Below are 19,209 nucleotides of genomic sequence, written 5' to 3'. Positions count from 1 at the left end.
CCAGAAGTCCAGATTTGTATTTTGTAGTATTATACACTTCCCTACTGTTAATAATTGCACCAAGATACCACTTTAGGTGAGAATAAATGGTAGAGAAAACATGAACTCCTGAGGAGCATAATCCATATTTTCATATGTCTCTCAATAATGAAGAAAATAAGTAAATATGTGTCAATCAATCAACGGTATATATATGAACCTTATTGTATGCAGATAACTGTACTAAATGTACAATACAATTGAGTAGGTAGACATAATCCATGCCCAGAAGGAATTTACAAACTAAGAGCAGGGAGGGGGACAAAAACATTAAGATGAACTACAGATAGATATGTAAATAAGTGCAGGTGGGGTGAAAATCAAAGTGCTTAAAGATCACAGACCCAAGTGCACAGGTGACACAGAACACAGGGAAAATACAGTAAGTGGTGCAGAAGGAAGACTGAATAGGGAAAGTGAAAGCTTAGTCAGGGTAGAGTCTTAGAAGGTTCTTCAAAGAAGGGGAGAGTGGTGGTCTGTCGGATAGTAAAACAAGGAAACTTCCTGGCTAGAATGTATGTGGGCTAAAAGTTGGTGGGGAAAAGATGAGATCAAGGTACAGTGAGTAGGTTGTTATTAGAGGGTTGAAGGGTGTGAACTGGTTTATAGTAGGAGATCAGCAACATGAGGTAGGATGGGGAAAGATGATTAAGTTCCTTAAAGCCAATTGTAAGGAATTTCTACCTTAAATCATATGTTAATAATCCCTTAAATGACCTACTTTTTGGTGTGATACTTTATAAGAACAATTATCCTGGCTTTCAGCCTGGGATAGATGGATGGATCATGCTTAGATTTTTTTTCTAAATACTGATGATCACTGAAACAATTGCTGTCTGATTCTTCTGCCTGGAAACAGTAAGTTAACATAAATACATTCCTGAAGGACAAGGGCATATCTTGGGGGAGCTATTCCTTCCACCCTGTAACTGTGAGAGTCCCTCAAGGCTCAATTTTGGGTCCCCTTCTATTCTTAATTTACACCCATTCCCTTGGACACCTCACTGACTCCCTATATTTCAGCTACCATTTCTATGTGGATGATCCCCAAATTTTCTTCTCCAGCCCTGATCCCCCCCCTTCCCTGCAGTGTCATATTTCCTTCCGACTTCAGGACATCTCTAATTGGATGTCCAACCAACACCTCAAACTTAACATGTCCAAAACAGAATTCCTCATCTTCCCACCCAAACCCTATCTTCCTTTTTTTTTTCCAATTACTGTAGACAACACTGCTGTCCTCCATCTCTCACAAGCACTGTCTTCAACTCATCTCTCTGTCAACTCACATATTTGATGATCACCAAATCCTTGTCAGTTCCACCTTCACAGCACCACTAAAATCCACAACAGACCACCATTCTTCCCATCTTCAAAGCCTTATTAAAACTCACATCTTCTCCAAGAGAACTTCTCCAATGAAGCCTTCATGTCCCTTACTTCCTCACCCTTCTGTGTCACCTTGCAGTTAGATTTGTATCCTTTATTCACCCTACTCCCAGCCCCACTGCACTTATGTACTTTAAGAGCTTATAAGCGGTCAATAAATATAATTGAATGAATAAATGTACATATCTGTGATTTATTTTAGTGATTATCTTCCCTCTAGACTGAATGCTCCTTGTGGGCAGGGAGCAGGTTTATGAAATCTGTTGTACTGTGCTTTATACAGTATTCTGCACAGAGACTGCACACGATATACATAACTGATTGATTGACTGATAGTTAAGACCAGGGTAGGAAGGGGTAAATCAGACCAGAAATTTCTAGTACATGTTCAAAGTTGCCTCAACTGAGAGCAGACTTAAGCTCCTGTTGCTGATTACCTTTTTCTTACTAAATGAAATCTCTTTTGCAGTATTTAAAGCATGGAACGGTGATGATCCCTTCAGAAATTTGTTCCATATGCCCTAGAAATTGCCTGATGGATCTTGTTTTGTTAGTCTAAATTATAGAACAATAGTATTCCAGGAAGGTGACCCTGAAAAATATATCACTAACTGAACAGTTAAATTAAGGCTAATTAAACTTAGGTCCTATTTTCACCTTAGGAAAAAAGATTCAGTCCACTTTTATCAAGAGAAATTAATTAAAACGTGAGTGTTTAGCATTATAGAAAAAAAAATCAATATTTTTTAAATGATGATTATATTATCACGAAATAAGAAAAGGAATAATTCATCATGTGAGATTGATAATCATCAATTTTAAAGGACATGGGAATTCAGATGAACGGAGTTCCTGGTGAGCAAAGAGATAGTACGTAAAGACAAAGGACAAAGTAAGTAAGGTTTTAATGTGTTTAAAGCACTAAGCCATTTTTGAAGCCTACCTAATAATTCAAATGTTTGTTTTCAGAGGGTCTGTTAGAAGTTTATGCCAGCCAATTATGTCTACTGCATTTCCTCCATCTGTTGACTCTTCTCCTTTCACAGTTTTTGTGGGTGATGGAAAATTGAAGATCATTTAAACTGACATTACTTGAGGATGACTCTAAGACTCCTATTGGTCTATACCTACAAAGAGTCAGAGCTGTATTATTTTCAAAACTTTTCCCGAATTATGCTTGGCTCATGAGCAGCACAGTGTGCTAGGCCAAACAATCATAATTCCTCTGTACTCTGACAACTTGCCTTGCGGAATTGCTTATTATGCTAAACAACCTGTTTATGTTAATGTTTACTGTTTTAATTAAGTTAGTCGTCTCAATATTGTACTTAGCCTTTCATTTTACATGTACTTATACTTGAGTTCAGACAAAGGTCACTATTAACTATTATGAACTTTTAAAAATGTCTTTGTGATGGATCTTTAACTCAGATACTCATCACCAGGGGACTTCTATATCTAGAAGAAGGAAACAGTAATTAGGAACACTGAGTCCTTGAGGGTTATAATGATGAGTCTAGCTCAGCCTTATTGTGGATTAATCTAGATGCCCGCTGAAACTCCTAGAGTCAGAATGCAACCAATTACTCATTCTGAATTGAAATATGGCAGTTTAATCTTTAGACAATTTTGTTGTAAAAATTTATTGAGTTCTATTAGTGTATCCAGAGAGAAGAAGCGATTCTTAATATTGCTCTTCCATTATATATCCGCTGAAAGCTTTAGCTGTCTTCAGACAACTACACCTAGGTTCTTGAGAGGTTCATTCTGGTGATTAATTGCATAAATTTATGCTGATTTATTTATCATTATTTACCTTTTAAAGAGTACATGGATTAATAAAATTTACTCATACCCTATACCAGGAAGTTTACTGTAGTTTTAATGAATAATGTTTCAGAGAATTTTCACGATCATGATTTTATAAACATTCCTGCAAAATCATCGACTCCAGACTGTTTTGAGATTATTAAACAAAAGACAGGTATTCCAAATGGAATTTATGTAGCATTATTGGTGATTATCTGTCAATTAAGAGAAGCAGTGTGGCTCAGTGGAAAGAGCATGGGTTTTGGGGTCAGAGGTCATGGGTTCAAATCCCAGCTCCACCAATTGTCAACTGTGTGACTTTGGGTAAGTCACTTAACTTCTCTGTGCCTGTTACCTCATCTGTAAATTGGGGATTAAGACTGTGAGGCCCCCTTGGGACAACCTGATCACCTTGTAACCTCCCCAGCACTTAGAACAGTGCTTTGCCCATAGTAAGTGCTTAATAAATGACATTATTATTACTATTAATTCAAAATGTGCCCAAGCCTAAGCACTGCAATTTTTGCATCGTTGACACCTACTCAATTATATGAATTTCTGTTTGAGTTAAATAATAGTTTGATTTTTCCATAAAAGTAAACATCTGCAAAAGCCTTTTAATCCACTGAAATAATATTTCATCCAATATTATTAAGGTAATTATGTTACTTTTCTAATTGGTTTTATAATTGGTTGCATTTATAACTTTTCCCTGTCATCCATGTACAAAAGCAATATTTTGTACAAATTTGCATATGTAGTTTTGAAAACTTGTGTGTGACTGCATCTTTGATCACGGTAGATATTTTACACAAATGTGATAAATAAAATAGGGCAAACCAGCATTTCAGACTACATTCACCTGAGAGTTCAGGGGAAACTCAGAAGAAAAATTAGAGACGTCCTCACAAGAGTAGGTAACGCATCTTTAAAGTGGCACAGCAGACCAGACAAATAGCATATCATTGACTGTAACTCCAAATAATGAAAGGGATTAAAGGTCAGTTTCTGCATTGAGATGTATGATGAAGTTGTAGGACAATTTTGCTTCAATATATTCACAGATTATATGAAAAAGGGAGTGTCTGATGAAATTTTCAAATTTACAGAAATGCCTTTGAGCTCTTCTGGGTATTAAAAGGCCACACAGATGGAGTAAAATTTCAGTAAAACTCATGAAACTAAGTGACAGAGTCAACTCGGCTAGACAAAAGGCAGTGTATACGAGCAGTTGCCTTGTAGTGTGATTAGACGATGATGCAAACCAAGATGAGAATGCTTCCATGAATATGGGTATCTTTGAGGGAAAGAATCCCTTGAATACTTGTCCAGTAGCCTGAAAATACAGTGTGCCCCTTTTCTGCACATTTAGTGAGAACCGTTCAGACACTTATGGTCAAGAGGGGAGAGTCATGGTCTATTCTATGTCCTGAGTTGCTTCGACGGTAGTGATGACGATTTTCACTGAGCCATCTCATATGTGAACAAGTACAAGGTAATAGACCTATGAAAAAATAATTAAAATCAAAAGACTTTGGACTCTGTCACAATTCAAAAAAGAAATATTAAAATCATTGTTGATTATTTTTTTAAAACCACTGGATCAGTAAGTAACAGCAGTATGAAGAGCTAATGAAATGGTGGACATCAACAAAAAGGGGACTGAAACTGAAGAAAAATAAGTAATTTTGCCAATCTAGGTACGTTTTCTTGGAACATTTCATCTAATTCTGGTCGATGCATTTTAGGAAGTTGAACTGGAGAAGGTACAGAAAAAAAAATCTATGCGATCAGGATGATGAAGGTTCCATACAAAAAGTACATTGGAAAGGTTAGAGCTCCATTTGGAAAATTTAGAGCTCCGTATAAGAAGTTGATGAGGGGAGAGCTGTTACAATTGAAGCATACAAAGTCATGAAGGTCATGGAAAGGAAGCACAAAGAATACATGTTCATTATTGAGGGTTCCTCATTCCTATTTGCAGGCTGCAGGTTCTAAATAAACAAAAATTCATATTTTTTCACCTAACAAATGGTTATGATTTAGGCTTTGTTTTGACAAAACACTGGAGCAGGGAGAAAGGACTCAAAGGGTGAAAGAGGTTTTTAGATACCTCTATGGACAACTTTCCTTGAAGACTTGACTGAAAGGAAGTTAGTACCATGGAGGGGGAAGGTTGGAGATTTTAGGCAATCCTCCTTAAACCTTAGAATAGATGCCAAGGAAAACAACTATCAGAAGTTCCATCAAGAATATTTTTTTCACTTTGGAGATGGAATTTAAGGCTGGTAGGTCATTATAATGGCATAGAAAGGTTTCTAAGTTCCTTGTGGGCGAAGAACATGTCTACCAAATATCTTGTGTTGTAACTCTCTCAAGCACTTAGTACAAGGTTCTGTATACAGATTAAAAAAATAACATTGCTTATGCTATTATGCATATACATGTATAAATAGCATATATAGTATATATAGGTATATGTGGTATATGTATATGTTTTTATATATACATCTACATATATACTTATTAAAAATTCTTCTCAAATATTTGTTCCTTTTCAAAAGCAAAGAATTTTAAATAGCAACATTGCAAACTCTTTCCTGTCATAGTTATAGTAATAGTCTATTAATAGTACTTATTGAGCACTTTGTGCAGAGCACTGTACGGATTGTTAAGCAGAGTACAATAGAATTAGTAAGCACGATCCCTGACATCACAAAGTTTACAATGTACACAGAAATGTGGTGAAAAGAGTTGGTCTCTTAAACAACCTGTATAACTATGCCTTCAAAGAAGGAATTTTTTTTTGAGATTTTTTTCCCCCCAAAGCAGTGTTTTCTTTTACTTTAAGCATGATGTTGAATAAAATATTTGTCTTCCAGCATAAACAGTTTAAGTGAAAAACAGTTTAAATTACAATACGTCCCCATCATAAAATCAATATATAAATGATTTTACGGTTATATAAAATAATTAATTCTATAATTAGTCCCCATGCATTTTCCTTGAGTTTTCTGGGTTTTTTCCCCTATGTTTCTTTCAGTGTTTAGCATTTTATAGCACCTGATCTTCATTGCAGTGGACATTAAAATCTTATTATGGGTTTTACTTCATAGCAACACAATTTGATAGGCCAATATTATTTTCCCTTTTTTATGCATGAATAAATTGAACACCAGGGAGATTTAGTAGGCTAATGACCCAGATAAGTCCATCATCAGGGTGGAAATTGTAATTACAGATTTTGACATGGACAGAAAACATAGCCTAAGGAAGGGAATTAGCGAGGCCTGAGAATCAGAGTGGCTCGATTCTTAAACCTGACCCTTGTCTTCTATGTGACCAAGTCATATGCCCTCTGTGTGCTTCAGTTTCTTAATCTGTAAAATGGGGATTCAGTTCCTGTTCTTCCTCCGCATTAGACTGTGAGCCCCAGTTGGGACAGGAACTGTGTCTGACTGATTATCTTGTATCTATCCCAGCCCTTAGTAAAGTGCTAGGCACATAGTAAGCAGTTAAATACCACTGCTTTGTTATTTTTTTGTTATGATGATTTGGTGGGTTCAAATTTGAGTGGAAATAATGGATTTATTCTGTTAAAAATTCCAATATTTTATTCATGAACAGCTCCAAGTAATTTATGAGCAGATTAAAACCAGCAACTCTGTAACAATTTCCAATTGTACTTCTATGATAAAATATTGAGGAAAGGATTAGGTGCCCTTCTGGTTCAGAAATAAAATATATATTATTCAAAAGAGAGTTTAAAACAAATCAAAAGATACAGAAACATTGATACCTAGTTAGATTCTAACAGAAAAATGTAACAATAACTTGAATAATAATGCTAATGTCAGTAATAATAATAATTTTAGATTTTCACAAAGTACTTTTAGATCAGTCACTCACTTTTGACCCAGCTATACAGACACTGTCCTCTCCTTGTTCACCTCCTATCACTCTGGCTGCTCATTCTCTTTCCTGAATTCCTCCTCTGCCTCCTACACCCTAACTAGAGGTGTCTTTCAAGGTTCTGTTCATGTTGCTTAGTACAGTGCTCGGTACACAATAAGGATTCAATAAATATTGAGTGATTGAATGAAGGAAAGAAAAATCATCAAAATTGCTCAGAAAACCAGAGGTGTATCCAGAGGGATCATAGATAATTATTTTAGATTCCTGGATATATACTTCAGGAGCACAATCATCCATATAGTGATCTTTATTGAATCATTCAAGGAATCCAGATATTTCCTGCTGTTTCCCAGAAGATTGGAATCAAATTCTGACACAAGTTTTCTTAGTTTTCCTTTGAAATTGGATTCAATCAATAGGTTGAACAGCACTGATCTTAATACATAGCTCTACTTTATTCCAGTGGGTGATGGGGAATTGTAGGTAAGATCATTTCTCTCAACAATACTGATTTAAATGTTGTTGTCACTGAGATTTGCAAACATAAAATTCATTATGTAAGGATAGACGTTGATTAAAAAGGAAACTGGGATGCTTTATAAATTGCTACAGAATTAAATTACCCAGAATGAGTGGCATCCAAATTAATCTATGTGGAATAATGTAGTTTTCTCATCAGGAAAAAAAGAAATCACTGGACCAAATTTTACTCAGTTGTGCATCCCAATAGAAGGCTGCACAGTTCTGGAGTAGACAACTCTGAAAACCCTCAGAAGTCCCCTCAAGAGTCAAATATCACATATTGAATCACTCAATCTACAGAGACTTGGTTTCAAAGGAACAAGTGTGCTAATCTCAGTTTGCATATTGCCCTAAAATCCAGGACCATAGGTTTCTGTGACTCTCCATACCTAAGCATATAGAATTCCAAAATAGAGGTTTTTTTTCACTGTACAGTTTAGGAATGCATTGATGCATTGAGAGTGGTGAGTTGAAATGTGCTGCATATACATTTATCTGAGTTCCTAACTAGGAGCAGCTGTAAAAACCTATGCATAAATCAACCAAGCCATTCACATTAGGGAAAAAAGGCTATAATTAAAATAAAAAGTGAAATTACATCTTTTGTTCTCAAATATTCACATGTGATTTATGAGTGACATAAAAGAAAAGCTGAAGAGACCTATACATAAATCAAGAAAGCAATTCACATTATGTGCCCCTAAAGATAGTCCTTTGCTGCATCGAGGCATTTAGCCATTGCAATCCCTACAGCTCCTGGTTTTTTTTCTATTGTGCAAGGAGACCAACTCTTCTCCTCTTTGTTACTTACTGAATTGTTCTTTCTGCTCCAGTTGTTTTCCAACAGTTTCAAATACATACCTGAGGTTGTGGAATTATTGAGCAATAATTTATAGAATTATAGAATTAGTTTTTCTCTCAACAAGCTCTGGCTTCAGTTACTGAGGAAATTGTGGCCTCTCCAGTCGATCTGTTGAGTGAGGATCCATTTCATTACATATTTATTGGGACAATACAAGTGATTCAGTTGGGAGAGGCAATCTTTCATATTAATTAAAAAGGGAGTACATTTCACTGCTCACATTTCTCAGTAGCAATTGGAAACCAGCTTAGATCATTTGTTTTTTCCTGAGACTGTTTTTTTTCAGGATAATTATTTTAAAAGAACTTAGAAGAATGTTTGTCAGAGACAGTGAATATACAGGTCAAATACCCAGGAATGATATATTTGGACACTTTAGGAACTACAGTGAAAGAAAGCAAATATGTGAAAAGATAGAATTTGTCTTAATGTTTTGGTTGGAGAAAGGTTGGCAGTGAGACAGACGAGATTGAAGTAGAGTGAGTAAGTTAGCAATAGAAGAGTGAAGTGTGTGAGTTGGGTTGTAGCAGAATAATGGAGTGAGGTAGGAGGAGGCAAGATAAGAGAAGTAGAATGGTGTAGGGATAGAGCATGGGCTTTGGAGTCAGAAGGTCATAGGTTCTAATTCTGGCTCTGCCACTTGTCTGCTGTGTTACCTTGGACAAGGCATTTTACTTCTCTGTGCCTCAGTTACCTCATCAGTAAAATGGGGATTGAGAGTGTGAGCCCTACGTAGGACAGGGGCTGTGTCTAAACCGATTTGCTTGTATCTACCCCAGTGCTTAGTACAATGATTACTATGTCACTGCAATGATTACAATTATTACTATTAATAATTCCACATTATTCTTCTTGACTGTGAGCCCGCTGTTGGGTAGGGACAGTTTCTATATGTTGCCAACTTGTACTTCCCAAGCGCTTAGTACAGTGCTCTGCACACAGTAAGCGCTCAATAATTGCGATTGAATGAATGAGTGAATGAATGATTGGCGCATAGTAAGTGCTTAACAAATACCGTTATTGTTAGTATTACTTTAAAACCAATGATAAGTAGTTTTTATTTGATGTGGAGATGGATGGGCAACGACTGGAGGGTCTTGAGAACTTGGGAAACATGGACTGAACGTTTTTGTAGAAAAATGATCTGGGGACCAGAGTAAAGTACAGACTGGAGTAGGAAGGGACAGGAGTCAGGGAGGTTGGCAAGGAGACTGATAGAGTCATCAAGGTGGGATAGCATAAGTGCTTGTATTAATGTGGTAGCAGTTTGGATGTAGAGGAAAGAGTGGATTTTAATGATGTAAAGATTGAACTAACAGGATTTGGGGATAGATTGAATTAGTGGGTTGAAAAAGAGAGAGCAGTCAAGGATGATGCCAAAATATGAGTCAGAGAGGATGATGATTCTGTCTACAGGGATGGAAAGGTCAGGAGAAGGACAGGGCTTGGGTGGGAAGATAAAGTGTTTGTTTTGGGCATATTATGTTTGAGGTGATGGCAGAACATCCAATTAGAGATGTCTTGAAGGTAGGAGGAAATGCGAGACTGCAGAAGGGGAGAGAGATCAGGGCTGTAAGTGTAGATTTGGGAATTATCAGCATAAAGGTGGTAGTTGAAGCCATGGCAGTGAATAAGTTCCTCAAGAGAGTGAATATAGATGGAGAATAGAAGGGAACCCAGAACCGAACCTCAAGGGACACCCACAACATTCTCTGTCACACTTTGGGTCCTTTGCATCTATCATTAAATTTAGAAACACTTTCAATTTCTCTTTTGAAAAACAACAGAGAGGGATATTCAAATTTTGCTAGGATTCAGGATTTAGTTTCTTTTCAAATTGTTATTTACTGCTCTTCGTTCACTTCAAACTGTATAAGGGTCTTAGAGAATGAGACAGCAGTACCTGAGTCACCTTCCAAAGATCACAAATACATTTCTCCAGATTTCAACTCTCTGCTTAAAGACTTCTGTTCTCTTCTTTGTGAGCAAGCTGGTGGCAGAATAGATCAAGTCAGGAAGCAGTAAATTAACATGCCTGGTATTTTCTAAACAATGTGCCTTTTTAGAATTGTCAGAGTTCAAATCTAATCAAAAGTTTGAACAAACCTTTCATTTTATTCATTTTATTTAAACAATTTTGAATTTCAATCAGTGGTGTTTATTGAGCACTTACAGTGTGCAAAGCATTGTACTGAGCACTTTGGACAATACAAAAGAATTGCTAGACATGTTTTCTGCCCTATCAAAGCTTACAAACACTGCTGTAACTTTTTTTTCTGGGCTGTGTGAGCAGTCCCTCTATCTGAAGGATAGAGTAAGGGGAAGGGTAATAGTTTTCTTCTTGGAAATTGTTATGGGAATATACTAGTGAGTTCCCTATTCATTGTGGAAATTTCTGGCTAGTACTCAGACTTCCAAAGTCAGGTTGCACATACACAAAATTAAATAAAACATGCCACCTTTCTCCCTTCTCTTTGAATGTGAGGTGCAGGTTATGTGTTTAATAATATTTACTCCAGTGCTTAGCAAAGTATAACATATACTTAATGAATTCCATAATTTCTCACTGCATTCCTCAACCTTTCATTCTGCCCTCTTTCCTCTCTATTTCCAAGAATGCTAAAAGGGTTGCCTTTAATAAAAAAGCCATTTCTGGATATATTGGTACCATTCTGAATCTCAACTCCCAACCCAATTCCTGGGCTGAGCTATATACATCTGTGCTCTTCACTTCATTTTCTTGCCTGCTACAATTTTGCTTCTTCCTCCTTCACTCTACTGACACCAAACTAACCGAGATTTCTGATATCGTTCTATTGACACTTCTGATTGCTGCACTCCAATTTGTCAGGCCTTTTCCTGCTATTTCTCAAGTCGACGGCAATGCCACTTCATTTTAAGATTTTCTTCACTGTGCCTTCAAAGTGTTTCTTCTCTCTACCCTGTTCATTGCTATCTTTTCTGGCTAAAGAGCTGTCCTGCAAGTTGGAAAAGCATATGTTCGGTAGTGAGACCATAAAACATTTGATCACATTGGAAAAGGCACGAGTTATACTTTTTCATTCTCTATGGGGTTGACAGTAAGGCATCTGAATGCTTTAGATACCACTTTGCCACGCATAGATTTTATCATTAGTGAAAGTTGGGAATGTATCAAGTCCAGCACTCCGCAAGATATAGTGATGGTAGTGTGATGATTCTGCAAGTCTTGCTCTCAAATAATGTTATAATCAATGAAGTATTAATACTTAGTTCCTGGGATCATCCCAGATATTCTTTTTCTTATTCAGTAAGTGAAAAACCTTATGGTTGACCATGAACTGATGTTGGGCATTTTAACCAAGAGAAGGACATGTTCAATTTTCCTATCAAAGTTAATTCTTATACACAGAAGTTGAAGTACCCAATGATCTAACATTGTTCCAGTCAATATATGTCAAAACATTAACAGACCCTTTGTTTTTGTTTGGTGATTCACGATGAGGAAGCCAGAAAAATTTGTCAATGCTCGTATTCCTTGTTGTTTTTCTGGGATTTCAGGGAACTGTATGCAACCTTATGACATAATGACTCCTCAGTACTCAGTGCACATACTTCAGTAACATTCATTTCCTGATTCTAAAATCCCAATAGACACTCTTAGATTTATTTGTGAGAATCAAACCAGTCATTCCATATTTCATGGAACAGTAAGCACCTTGCTTATTTATATGATTGAACTGATTTCAGACTCCAGGCTTCTAGAATGTTTTTTTAGGATTTATCCTCTTTCAAAGAAATATGCACACATCAAAGCTTTACTCTGAGTTTAAAGAAGATGGTAGTAACAAAATTGGATAATAAAGGTTCAGTAGGACTGATAATCCATTTTCCTTTGGGAATAAGTATGCTTTACCCCTTGATGTACTGTCTGTATTTTATTCACTATACTTAGTGCATAGCACTTGCCTGGAATATGTGCAGGGATAGTGGGAAAAAAGGAAGCTAGTGAATCATAGGTATAATAATGCTGCCTTTGTGCTGTAGTCATTTTTAAAGGGAAGAGTGTGCACTTACATCAAATTGGTTCTTCCTGCTATTCTGAAGCAGGTAGGAAAGGTTTTTGTTATTGTTGCTGTTGTTGTTTTTCTCATGCACCCGAAGGATGCAGAACATTGATGGAAGGTAGGCATGAAGATTCATAGTCCATTTATTATTAGGAGGAGCAAAGAAGCTAGGCTATAGGGAAAAAGAACAAAAATTAAGTGGGGAATCTGGCTTCAGCCCTAACTTCCATAGCACTAAGGAAGGAACCTGGTTGTTCCCAGTATCCGGGGAATTTTTACCAACGACCAACTCCCAATCAATAATATTTATTGAGTACCTACTGTGTGCAGAGCACTGAACTAAGTACTTGGGAGAGTACAATATGGCAGAGTTGGCAGACACCTTGCCTGCTCATGAACTCCCACCACTATTTTTTTAAACTCATGTTAAATAATTTTTGTAAAGATTATTTCCACATTGTTTTGAGAAATTAATAGTCTAGCTCTTTCTCAGTTTTGCTGACTTGCTCCTCTTCTGCCTCCCATTCTCTCTGCCTAAGCGCTTTGTTCTTCTTACTCCACACTCATCTTCTCAGAGAGATCATCCAATTACAGTTTCAACTACAGTCACAAGTGGACAGTGCGCAATATACCTCTCTTGACTTGACCTCTGACTGACTTGACCAGTGTGCAAAGTCAGGTGGGAGGGTAATCTTCTGCCTTCCATTGGCCTTTCCAAAAATATCAATAAAATGTTGATTTTAGGAACAACACAGCATTTTTTTAAGGCTCCTAAATGACTTTTTGTCAAGGCAACAACTGTTTCTATAGAAACAGATGAGCCACCCTCAGCTGAGTTCTCAGAAGTCTGGTAAATTTCAGGGACCAAAGATAGCACTGCCAAAGTGCTGTTAATAGCAACATTTAATTACTGATTACTAAAATCGGGAGCAGTTTTACATTTGCAAAATATCCTATAGAGGTTCGGAATTATTTCGTGAACGCTGCCGAAGCCAAAAGAATTCTGAAGGGAACCAAGTGGAAACTGTTTATGGCCCAAATGATTCCATTTTACCCCTATGCAATTAAGAACTGATATAGAATTCAAGCCTTTTATTTTTTGTTAATGAGGAATGTGATACGCATATAGTAATGTTCTATAAAGAGTTAACCCAAAGCATCAGTCAGCCAAAATTTAGGCTAGAAAAAGAGGTGGAAAGAGGAGGCTTCTTAAATCTGTCTTTTCCTCTCTATCCAAACTGCTACCATGTTAATCCAAGCAGTTATTCTATCCCACCTTGATTACTGTGTCAGCCTTCTTGATGACCTCCCTCCATCCTGTCTCTCCCCACTGCTGCCCGGATCATCTTTGTGCAGAAACGCTCTGGGCCTGTTACTCCCCTCATCAAAAATCTCCAGTGGCTACCAGTCAACCAGCATCAGGCAAAAACTCCTCACTCTCGGCTTCAAGGCTTTCCATCACCTTGCCCCTCCTATCTCACCTCCCTTTTTTCCTTCTACAGCCCAGCCCGCACCCTCCACTCCTCCACCGCTAACCTCCTCACTGTGCCTCGTTCTCTCCTGTCCCACCGTCAATCCCCAGCCCATGTCCCACCCATGGCCAGGAATGCTTTCCCTCCGCACATCCGCCAAGCTAGCTCTTTTCCTCCCTTCAAAGCCCTACTGAGAGCTCACCTCCTCCAGGAGGCCTTCCCAGACTGAGCCCCCTCCTTCCTCTCCCCCTCCCCATCCCCCCTGCCCTACCTCCTTCCCCTCCCCACAGTACCTGTATATATGTTTGTACAGATTTATTACTCTATTTATTTTACTTGTACGTATTTACTCTTCTATTTATTTTATTTTGTTAATATATTTCGTTTTGTTGTCTGTCTCCCCCTTCTAGACTGTGAGCCCGCTGTTGGGTAGGGACCGTCTCTATAGGTTACCAACTTGTACTTCCCAAGCGTTTAGTACAGTGCTCTGCACACAGTAAACGCTCAATAAATACGATTGAATGAATGAATGAAAAGTTGTCCAAGAATGAGACCAAGGGTCTTACCTTTTAGATGTTGATAGTAATAATTGTCATCATCGTGATAATAATGGTCACAATTACACTTAAGAATGATATAATAATGATAATAATAATAATACATGTTAAGCACTTAGCATGTGTAAAGCACTGTACTAAGTGTTGAGGTAATACAGATCATTGGCTCTGACACAATACTTGTACCACATGAAGCTCACCATCTAAAAAGGAGGAGGACTTAATCCCCATTTTTTACAGATGAGGAAACTGAGGCACAGAGAAGTAAAGTGACTTGCCCAAGGTCACACAGCCAACAGGTGGCAATGTCAGGATTAGAACTCAAGTCCTCTCACTTCAAGGTCTGTGCTTTTTCTACTGGGCCATGCTTTTTGTCTAATGTGTATATTCAATTCAGAATATAGAACTAAAGTCACTGACCGTATATGAGTTTCATTTACTGTCTCAGTCAGTCATTCCCCTGAATAATTAGCTGATTTGAGAGACTTTCATAAGTGAAATGAATTTTTGTGATGATGAATATTTCAATAACTTCCTTAAGAATTGTAGAAAGGAAATTAAAAGTACTCAGCTGTTTTTCTCTTTAGTTAAAATCCGAATTGAATCAGCATCACCTGATCTTCAATTATATGCATTTATCCTTTCATTTCCAACTTCTACTACCTTATTAAATTTGAATTAAATGCTTATTTAGAGAGACTTCAAGCGTTGCCCTTTTATTTACTTTAATTGAGATTCATCAACCCAATTGATTTGTATTTCTGGATCTTTATTTAAATAGGTTGCTGCATAGTAATCCCAATCACTGCCACATTTACTTAGAGAAGCAGAGTGGAAAGAGCATGGGCTTTAGAGTGGGAGGTCATGGGTTCAAATCCAGGCTCTGCCAATTGTCAGCTGTGTGACTTTGGGCAAGTCACTTCACTTCTCTGTGCCTCAGTTACCTCATCTGGAAAATGGGGATTAAGACTGTGAGCTCCCTGTGGGACAACCTGATCACCTTGTAACCTTTCCAGCACTTAGAACAGTGCTTTGCACATAGAAAGCACCTAATAAATGCCATTATTATTATTATTATTATTATTATGTAGTCAAGGCAGGTTGGTGAAACTAGCTGTTGCAGCAATGGCAGTTTAAATGCCAATTTAATTTTTACAGTGCACTGAGGGCATGAATCCTAAGGCTTTACACACACACACACACACAAGTTCCAGTGATATCCATGGAAGTGTGCACAACACTTTGTTTGAACTGTGAATCACTAATTTTAAATAATTTTAAACAAGCATTGATGAACTGGCTTTCTAGTTTCTAACTACTTCTTCATCTCCACACCTTATATTTGGATGGAAAATTGATGATAATAAAATAGTAAAGAGAATTTTCCAAGAGTCACTTGATTAAGCAAATAAGATAGAGATGGGGAAAAGCAGTTTTTAGTTCCATTTTTCCAGGTTGCTTAAATTCTTCCTTTAAAGATTTTCTGGTGTCACATATCTGGGAATAATCGATGCTATCTATATTGTGCTGTCACATAGGACATAAAATAACTGGTTATGAATGAATTACAAATATGGAAATAGGCCTATGTGTGCATCCTGTGTATTGGTGCAATTGTGAATGTGAGGAAGATAAGTTTTAATGATAATAATAATAATTTTTGTATTTGTTAAGTGCTTATTATGTGCCAAGCACTGTTCCAAGTTCTGGGGGAGATACGAGGTGATCAGGTTGTCCCACGTGGGGCTCACAGTCTTCACCCCCATTTTACAGATGAGGTAACTGAGGCCCAGAGAAGTGAATGACTTGCCCAAAGTCACACAGCTGACAAGTGGCAGAGCCGGGGTTAGAACCCACGGCCTCTGATTCCCAAGCCTGTGCTCTTGCTACTGAGCCTCACTGTTTTGCTGGACCATTACTAGGTTTCTGTGCATAATAACTTCAATAGTAATTCTTTACTGAGATATAAAATTTTCTCTTGAAGAGATTTTGAGGCAATCTCAATTTCAGGTTGAAAAGACATTAATCTCATTTTTTACGTCACTTTCTGAAGTTGACAGTATTTACATTAATCACACCATTCTTCATATTTTACCTTATTCCATGGGGAGAATATCCTAAATGTATCTGTCGTGAAAATCACGGTAATATTGCTTGTGTTTTAAATTTGATTTTATTGTGAGTAGTCCCAAATTTTCCAGCTAATTGGGGCCCCAATGATTTAAAATCCATTAGCAGCCTTAACTTGAAAAACAGCCCCTTGCCCAGTCCTCAGCTAACACTAAAGAGTAATTTTAACTTTTCCTTAGCATGATACATTTATTTCACTTTTTTGATTTGATTCTTCTCTTTAAACCTATGTGACAGATGAGAAAACAAGTTTCAATAAATGCCAAATTAAATCCCTTTCAATCCCTATCTGAACCTCTGTGATTTCAAATATATATCAGGAGATGTGCCTATGCTTCTTTGACTTTCTAGGAAGTGCAAGTCTCATGAGAATTGTATAGGATTTCAGTCCATTTTATTAAACTTACTGGAGCAGGTTTGACTATGGTCCTTCATGCATCACTTGGAGGGGAGCACAGTTTCTTCCACTTCCACCTTCAAAGGGAAATTTGTATATCACTGACTTAGACTCTGTGTATTCCTGTAGAAGGAAACAAGGTAGTTGGAAAGAAACCGCAGCCTCTTTTGATTTCTTTCCTAAAGCAAGAAGCAGCTTGGAATAACTTACTGCTTACTGGAGTGTAGAGTGGGAAGTGGGGAGGTGGGAGGGGAAGAAATGGAAAACAGGGGACAGATGATGAAGCAGAGAACTCATCAGGGGTATGGATGACCAAGAAGAGAACACATGGGCTACAACAAGGAAAACAAACTACTCTTAAAAGTTGCAGAATTCAGAAGATTGGAGTACCACACTACTTTTTCTATGCTTATTAAGGGGCATATATAATAATATAATAATAATAATAATGTTAGTATTTGTTAAGTGCTTACTATGTGCCCAGCACTGTTCTAGGCGCTGGGGTAGATACAAGATAATCAGGTTGTCCCACGTGGGGCTCACAGTCTTCATCCCCATTTTCCAGATGAGGGAACTGAGGCCCAGAGAAGTTAAGTGACTTGCCCAAGGTCACCCAGCTGACAAGTGGCGGAGCCGGGATTTGAACCCACGACCTCTGACTCCAAAGCCCATGCTCTCTCCACTGAGCCACGCTGCTTCCCTATATATAAAAGGACTTGAAATTTTCTGAGATAATAATAATAACAATGGCATTTTATTAAGCACTTACTATGTGCAAAGCACTATTCTAAGCACTGAGGAGGTTACAAGGTGATCAGGTTGTCCCAAGGGGGGCTCACCATCTTCACCCCCATTTTACAGATGAGGTAACCGAGGCCCAGAGAAGTTAAGTGACTTGCCCACAGTCACACAGCTGACAAGTGGCGAAGCTGGGATTTGAACACATGACCGATAGTCGTATGCATGAATAAAATCATGTCTCTAGGAGAGGAAAGCAGAAAAGAGGCCCTTGTTTGGGTAACCCTGTGATTCAGAAGGGGTCCAGGATTTAAGAACTGTACAAGATGTCAGAGACAGCTCTGTCACATTATCCCCTACATTTCTAGCCTCTATTTCCTGTGCCTGTAACTACACAGACACATGGCCAAAGAAGATGTGCACAAGGAAGCTGGTCCACAAATCTACTTTTTCCTATACAAGTATCCTTTCTAATATAGCATACATTAAACATATCAGTGGTGCTGATTTATTAAAATGATATGTCTATTTCATCATCACTAATAATAATAATAATTATAATAATGTTGGTGCTTGCTAAGTGCTTACTATGTGCCAAGCACCATTCTAAGCACCGGGGTAGATACAAGGTAATCAGGTTGTCCCACATGGGGCTCACAGTCTTAATCCCCATTTTACAGATGAGGTAACTGAGGCACAGAGAAATTAAGTGACTTGCCCAATGTCACACAGCTGACAAGTGGCAGAGCCGGGATTAGAACCCATGGCTTCTGACTCCCCAGCCCAGCCCATTCTCAAAGCAGAAGAGGAGGAGGAAAAGGAAAAGGAGGAGGAGGAAGAGGAGGAAAAAAGTAGCATTGACAGAATTTATAGAAAACATACTGAATACTAAATCTTCAGGATGAGTCAGTCCTCCCAGGGCTAGGATAATAATAAATAATAATAATAATAATAATAATAATAATAATATTTGTTAAGCACTTACTAAGTGCAAATCACTGTTCTAAGTGCTGGGGTAGATATAAGGATATCAGGTTGTCCCACATGGGGACTCACAGTCGTCATCTCCATTTTACAGATGAGGTAACTGAGGCCCAGAGAAGTGAAGTGACTGGCCCAAAGTCACACAGCTGACAAGTGGTGGAGCCGGGATTAGAACCCATGACCTCTGACTCCCAAGCCCAGGCTCTTTTCACTGAGACACGCTGCTTCTCTAAGGTAAGAGAATAAGATAAGAGAAGAGGCCAAGAGTTCTTGAAACAAGATCAGGTTAGGGAAACTACCTTACAAGCTCTGGGCAGGAATGAGCAGTTTGAATATGTGAAGGTGAATT

The 19,209-nt window shown here is 37.8% G+C and overlaps 1 long non-coding RNA gene across 1 annotated transcript; it reads right to left on the bottom strand.

Moving 5' to 3' along the window:
- Positions 1-10,469: 10,469 nt before the first annotated feature.
- Positions 10,470-17,250, bottom strand: LOC119939111. The gene is made up of 3 exons (XR_005454640.1): positions 17,149-17,250; positions 12,593-12,754; positions 10,470-10,526 (listed from the first exon to the last, which is right to left on the bottom strand). It is a non-coding gene; the product is annotated as an uncharacterized LOC119939111 (long non-coding RNA).
- Positions 17,251-19,209: the final 1,959 nt, after the last annotated feature.

This window comes from Tachyglossus aculeatus, chromosome 17 (genome assembly GCF_015852505.1).
Source record: "Tachyglossus aculeatus isolate mTacAcu1 chromosome 17, mTacAcu1.pri, whole genome shotgun sequence".
NCBI lineage: Eukaryota > Metazoa > Chordata > Mammalia > Monotremata > Tachyglossidae > Tachyglossus > Tachyglossus aculeatus.
This window is presented reverse-complemented; position numbering and strand designations above follow the sequence as displayed.